Raw genomic sequence first — 7,780 nt, 5'->3', positions numbered from 1 at the left:
TATTCCTTTTTTATATCTTGGTTTACCAATTGGGGGGAAATTCTACGAATTTTTCTTTTTGGGACTCGATGCTTACAAAGGTTAAGAAGAGGTTGTCTATGTGGAAAGGTAAAAATCTATCATTTGTTGGTCGTGTGTGCTTGATTCGTTCTATGTTGAATATAATCCCCCTGTATTATATCTCTTTCTTCAAAGCTTCATCATCTATATGCAAAAAGATTACCAAGTTAAACATAAGTTCTTGTGGGGCTGGGATACTGAGGGAAGGAAAATTGTTTTGATTAAATAATGGGATAATTTATGTAAACCTAAAGCGGAAAGTGGGTTACGAATCAGGCAAATAGATATTTTCAACAAAGATTTACTTGGCAACTGGAAATGGAGACTTGGGTCTCTTGAGAACAATTTATGGAAAGATATTCTTGCTTCTAAATATGGTTCTTGGAGAAATTTATCTGAATCTAGAATTTCAAAGAATGCTTCTAGATGGTGGTTCGATTTAAACAAAGCGTGTGAGGATGGACAGAGCACCAATTTGTTTGATTCTAATATGGAATGGGCGATTGGGTCTGGTGAAAAGTCAAGTTGTGCGAAGACATTTGGGTTGATAATTGTCAATTCAAAGTTAGATTCCCAAGGTTGTTTAATAACTCTCTCATCATATAATCCCTTGTGCCACTTTGGTAAATTGAACAAGGACAACTGGGTTTGGGAATTCGATTGGAGAAGAGAGTGGTTTGAATGGGAGAAAACCCAAAGTAGATGAATTTATAAAAAAATTAAACTTGAGACCTCACATGAGCTCTAAGTATCTCAATATACTTTTTTTGATGATAAAACACACTTCCTTCACAGAGAAATAGGGTACCCTAAGAAGGTTGTAGCATATTCACCGTAAGAAACCAGAGATTTCTCTTCATCAAATAGGGGGGATTGTTGAAGAAGAGTTTTGATGACTCCAAATCTCCATGGATTGCTTGGAGGTTGTTTGTAGCATAGTTGGGTGTGTTCTGGGTAGTTTGAATCCAAAAGCTGGTTTATTTCAAATCTTTTTGAAAAGAGTGTTTTATGAAGAAGTAGAAAAACAACCGGTTGTTTTATCGTTTCAATCAGTTGTTTCATACTTAAGGTTTTTGAAACTGGTTTTGGCATATTAGAATTTGGTTGACTTTGCTGTCAAACCAATTCAATCGGTTTTTTCGACAAAACAACTGACTATTTTTTTAACTACCTTAACAGAATTTTGTTAAATCTGCTTTAAATGATTTGAAACTGATTTGGCTTTTCCAATAAATGTTTTCAACTACTAATTGGAGTATAAATGTTTTGTTACACGCTCCAAGAATTAAGGTTACAAGATCAGTTTTTGAAATCAAGTTTTCTCCAAGATTGCGTAAAGCTTTGGATATTTCTCTAAGAGTGAAGTAGGACTTGCTGTGTACTTTGATTTGATTTGTAACAAGTGTGATCAATCCTATTTCTTCTTGATTTGTAATTCTGTTAGTACTCGTGTTGACAAAGTCAAAGGGTGTTCTGATCTGTGGTGTGTTTGTGGTGTGCCAAAGGAAGTGTGTGTTCTTGAGGGGATCAAGATCACTTCTTTGGTGGTTGTGTGTTTGTAATATGGTTTTGATTACTTTGTAGATACCCAGAGGTTTTTGGAAATTGGATGTAGCTCTTGGAATAAGAGTGAACCAGTATAAAATTGCTTGTATGATTCTTTCTCTCTTTTAACTCTTGTATATCTGTTTTTAGTTGTTTTTACACTCTCCTGATAAAAACAATCGGTTGAATCGCAAAAACAACTGGTTTTTCTTTGATTCCTTTGGTTGTGATTGTTCTTTGGCTTTTTTCATACCTTCAAAACATTCGAAAAACGTTTAAAACAATTCACCCCCCTCTTGTTTAAGGCCTACAATTCTAACAGTCTTTTTCTCTTAATCCTTTACTAGGTGTGAACTCTCGGGTTTTACTACAGTTTACTATAACAAAGATTGTGGATTATTCCAAACATCCTTTCATCCATCTAATCCACTTCTTATAAAAACATAATCTCTCCAACATGTACCAGAAGGAAGACTCGGAGCATGACCCAAGATTTAGGGCTAGGTCAGGATCCACCTCTAGCCAATGCTTCAGCGTCTGGTCTTCCTCATAAGATCACAAGAAGTAGAACCCAAGTCATGGGAGGTGAGCATTAGCTAGTTTCTTTATTTTTAATTTCAGTAGAGTAGGGTTCTTTTTGCATAACAGGGGGTGTGCTTATCATTTTAGCTTGTACCTAGCTCTTTAGGAGGAAGGTTGCCCTACCTTGTACAAAACCTAGCCAAAGGGGCAGTTTTGACCTTAGTCAACCCCTTTTGGCTGCCCCTCCCCTTTTCCCTTTCTACCCTTGCTCAATTTGCCCATCAAGGCACCCTTTCCTATAAATAAGGTGCATTGCCTCATGTATTGACACATTGAAATTTGAAGTAAAGAAACTCTGGTTGAGTGAATTTGTGAGTCTGAGTACTCTAGTTTATCTGGGTCTTATCTTGGGTGAGTAACATCTCAAGTGGCGGCTCTTTGCACCACTCATCTTGGAGCCTTCTCTTCTCCAAGTGGCATGACTTCCTTTTTCTTCATAAGTTCTACTCATCTCTTCCTTTTTTTAATATTCCTTTGCGGCTCCATTCCTTCATGTTCTTTATTGTTATTTTCATTCGGTCATCTTTATTATTCTTGTCTTGTTTCTTTCCATCTTTTATGTTTTCTTCAATTCCGCACCATTGCATCAATGTCACCATATTATTGTGTTTTATCTTTGCCCTTCTGAAGTCAACCTTCACACTTACTTAACCACTTGGTTAAGTTCGTGTCCAGTGGGAATCATCTTAGGGCTCTCACCTTAAATTGCTAAACCCAAAAATCATAAACAAAGTGAAACCTTTAAAATGTGAAATCCTAAAATCAACTCACATCATGTGGTAATCAGAGAATGGCTTTAATTGTGCTTATCTTTCTGATTTGATATTTTGTCTTTAATTTTCTGCACATTTTAAAGTCTCGCTTTTATATTCAAGCAATTTAAATTTTGCCTTTAAATTCTTGTCATTTACAATTCTGCCATTTCATTCGTTAAGAACTTTAAATTCCGCATTTTGAATTTCGTTTTGTGTCAAAAAAAGTTTTCTTACTGCTTTTACTTGTGTTTGATGTTCTTAGTGTTCTAGGAGTCTTACTATTATTCTGCTTATTTTCATTTTAATTGTGAAGAACTAAAATCACATTAGAAGTTGTTTTAGTAACTGTTGACTTAATTCCAAACATAGAATACAAGCGTTCATATGAATTGAATCCCAACGTCTTTTCTTTTTCAAATAATTGAAAAGTGCATTCCAATTGCATGAACAAAATCATCTCAAAATTTGAATCCATCAAATCAAAACAAAAACAAAAAAAACAACAAATTTTTTTAGTGCAGTCACTTTCCAAATTTCAATTTCGAAACGGGGTTTTAAGTATATGACAAAATGTTTTCATAATTGTGGAGTTTAATCCCACTTTCTTTCTCAATTTCTAAGAACTTTCAAATCTTCATAATTAAAGTTTAAGTAAGTTTTTTTTGCGTCTTTTTCGTTCTTTTCTTGTTTGTTGTTCAAAGTTTTGTCTTCACCTTAATTCCTTTTGGTTTTGCTTTCTTTGTTTTAAAGCTTTTCTTGCTTGTCTTTCATTGTTTCTTAAGTTTTGTTTTGGGGGTACGGTTGTGAGCAAGTGTAAGAGTTTTGTCATCTTTCACTTGAGGTGTTGCTACAAGTGTAGACCCTTTTGAGGGAATATCTTTTTTGAGTGATACACGTGAGTTAAGGTTTAAAATGTTTGTTTCCACTAACCCTTTGCTTTCTTTGTGCAAATTTTAAATGGCTAATTTCTCTTCCGGGGAGTCTTCCAAGCCCCAGTCCCCTCAAAAGGCATGTCTTATGGGGGAATTAGTCGAAGCCCAAGGAACTTTAGCCCAAAAAGAAGAGGAGAATAGATAACTGCTAGAGAAAATACAGAGTTTAGAAGCCAACCAAGAAAGCATGGCCCGAGAAAGGAGGCGGGAGCCTAAGTGCCAAACATGACATCACATGCACTACGAGAGTTATGAAGACGAAGACGAAGAGTGGAGAGTGCATCATGCGGATAATAGGCGTCTCCAACACCACCACCAAAAACCTTCTTTTCCTTTTATTAAGTTACCAAGTTTTAAAGGGGAAAGGGACACCGATGTATATCTAGGATGGAAAGCTAAAGTAGATCAGATTTTTAATGTGTATGAGGTCGATGAAGACCAAAAAGTTAAGTTAGCTTCCCTAGAATTTTGTAGATGATGCCATGTAGTAGTGGCATCAAGTTGTGATGGACATTGGTTTGAACAAGAGGTCAATCGTGGTCTCTTGGTATGATTTAAAAAAATGCATGCTCGCGTGGTTTGTTCCTCCTCATTATAGGATGAAACTTTTGTTGAAGCTTCAACGGCTTCATTAAGGACCTAGATCGGTAGATGAATATTTTAAAGATTTGGAAACAACTTTGACTAAGATAAATATGCATGATAGTGAGGAGTCAAAGATAGTTAGGTTTGTTAGTGGCTTACGGAGATAAATTCAAGATGTTGTCGAATTATATGAGTATTCAATATGTACAGTGGGAATATTCTTAGGGTTCTTACCTTAAATTGCTAAACCCAAAAATCATAAACAAAGTGAAACCTTTAAAATGTTCAATGTTAAAATAAACTCACATCACTGATGATGGTACCATCTATTTGTTTTCATAGTTTCTTCTTTCAATTTGCTTTCTTCTTTCAATTGCTTTCTTCTTTTGTTTATTTGATTATATTAGTGAATTAATAAAATAATTTATTTCTCTGACTATTGGTGATTCTGATTGAAGACCTTGCTCTGTGCAAGAGTTGAATTGTTTGAAACTTGAATTATTTCAATGGAATGATAGTTTTTGTAATTGATGATGATGATGATGGAATTGGAATTTCCAGCATGTGTTTAATTGTATAATGCTTGTTATTTTGAAAATAAACGAAGAGTTTGTCTGGGTTTTCTGCTTTGGGTTTTATTTCAATTGCAGATAATGGTTCTTTAATTCCATTGTGACAATTTTTCCATGTACAAGCTTGTGGGTGATGGGGTGAAACTATTTTTGATATACTATCAATGTTTCCTTATCATAAGCACTACAAGTATGATTAGAGTGTGTTTTAGGCTTTGTTTATGCTATTGTCCTTATCTTTTATAAACATATACTTTAGATATTAAGAATCAGAGCTCTGAGAACCTTTTGTGCTTTCATTCTTTGGTTTGGAGACTAAATCACATAGCATTGTGTAAGCTTCTTCATGCATCAAAAATTCTAGAAAAATGTATTATTTAATATATTAAACTTGCTAGTAGAAGCTTGGTATTATGGCTTAGTGTAAGGACAATTTAATCAATAAACCTAGGAAAAAGATGGTGATTATTACAATGTTCCCTAAGTGTTTTCAGGACCCAAAACAAGTACCTTTTTTTATGTTCTACGAAGTGAGCAGTTTCAGTGGAACCCATTTTCGCTCATCGGCTGTTTGATGAAATGTCTGGAACAGAAAGTCAAACTTTTCTTTCTGTTTCATTGCATTTTGCTTTATATAATTATCTTCGAATGTAGGTTTTCATATGTTGAGTTCAATGAATTCCAAGAAATACTTGAAAACTATTGGGTTGGAAAGAGAATAATACTACTTTTTGAAACATGTTGGGAAGGGCTTGTTGCATATGCCTTACTTTGGGCTCTATGGCTCTATACTGAGAATTAATAGTGGTGTAAACTGAAGCCAAGGTTGAAGGAGCACGAAGAAACAGTGAAGGATTTCATTGGCAAGGGAAGGATGAGGAAGCTCAAAGTTGTGGTTGAGGCTGAAGAATGAGATTGAAACTAAACTAAAGGAGAAGGGTTTTGATGTTGAATAACTGTACGCTTTACAATGAATGACTGTAGTGAAATTCCCATGATACATAAACTGATTGTGAGATTGTAGTTGTTGTACATACTAGGAATCTTATGTATGCTACATAGTAAACAAAAGTAACAATTTATTGACAAGGCAGGTCTAAATTCTCTTTCAAACATTAAAAATTCATTGATATACTATTAACATTTGTGTTGACAAATTTTATTACTAGCTTCCTTATAAAATAAAAATATTGAAACATAAATTATTAAATTCATATGTTACAATCCAAACCTATTTAATGTGTATAATTTTCTGATGAAATAATTTATTAAATATTTTTATGTAATATTTTTATAATATTATTTTTTATTAAAAAAATTTAGTAACATTTTTTAATGTCATTTCTTTATTAAAAAAATCACTACAAATTTTAGTAACATTTTTGTATTGTTATTTTCTACTATAAAATGTTACCAAAACAATTTATCCACTAACATTTTTCAAATGTCGCTTCTTTATTAAAAAAAATATTATTAATATTTTATAATATTATTTTTTTAAAAAAATATTATTAAAAAATTTAGTAATATTTTAAAATTTTATTTATTTATTAAAAAAATACTAAAAATATTTAGTAACATTTTTTTATTAAAAAAAATATTATTAAAAAATTTAGTAATATTTTTACAATTTTATTTATTCATTAAATAAAATACTAAAAATTTTTAGTAACATTTTAATTTTTTTTATTAAAAAAATATTATTAAAAAATTTAGTAATATTTTTATTAAATAAATGTAAAAAATAATTAATAATATATTTAAAATATTATTTTTCTATTAAATAAATGTTACTAAAATATTTAGTAGTACTTTTATAAATATTATTAAAAATATTTAATAATATTGACTATAAATAATATATAATAAAATAAAATGTTACTAAATCATATTAATAACATTTTATTTGATTTAGTAATATTTTTTTTTTCTAATTTTCTTATATGTAGTAATGTATAATAAGTTTAAAAAAACTTTATAATAATATTAAAGTCAAATAATAAATCTGTATGATATACGAATGCCCAAACATAAAGAAATGAATCCTAAAGCAATAAATGTCATCACAAATCCTATAGCGGTTCTGATGTCAGTGTTGCATATCTCTTGCAATCTATATGAATTAAAAAAAATGTTTTTAAAGAGCATAAAATTTTATAATAAATACTATTCTTTTGTTCTTTTATAATGGACATTTTTAATAACAAAATTGTTGGGTTTTATTTTTTATTTTTAAAATTTTAAGATAATATACTGTTTCAATAATATTATTATTTATATTTTTATAATACATTAAAAATTGTTTGAACATTAAAGAAAAAACTGAACAAGGTATAATAGATTATTTATTTTAAAGTGTATTTAAAATATAAAAGTAAAAAAAAAATTAGTTGCTGAAAAACCTTAATTATATATAAAAAAAAAAAATAGAGGTGATGTGGTATTTGGTAGCTGTTGTATAGCATACTCTTTAGACAAAGATGGCATGCTTGGCGTTCACGATACTTATAAGCTGAATAGCCAAAAAAGAAAGTGTTGTTGATATGAATGTTTCCTTGTTTTTTATTGGTATCAACTAAATTAACATTATTTTCTTTTGTAAATCTTCAAAACTTTAATTCTTTGATATTCAGTTGAGTTAGTTTCTTAATCTTGAAAGTTAGGTTACAGCACGATCATCGAGGAATTTAAAGTTGATGATTACAAAAGCAATGATCATTTAGCATGGCATTAAAAAAGGAAACGAATA

The sequence above is a fragment of the Phaseolus vulgaris genome, chromosome 8, assembly GCF_000499845.2.
Source record: "Phaseolus vulgaris cultivar G19833 chromosome 8, P. vulgaris v2.0, whole genome shotgun sequence".
Taxonomy (NCBI): Eukaryota; Viridiplantae; Streptophyta; class Magnoliopsida; order Fabales; family Fabaceae; genus Phaseolus; species Phaseolus vulgaris.
Note: the sequence above shows the minus strand (reverse complement) of the source record.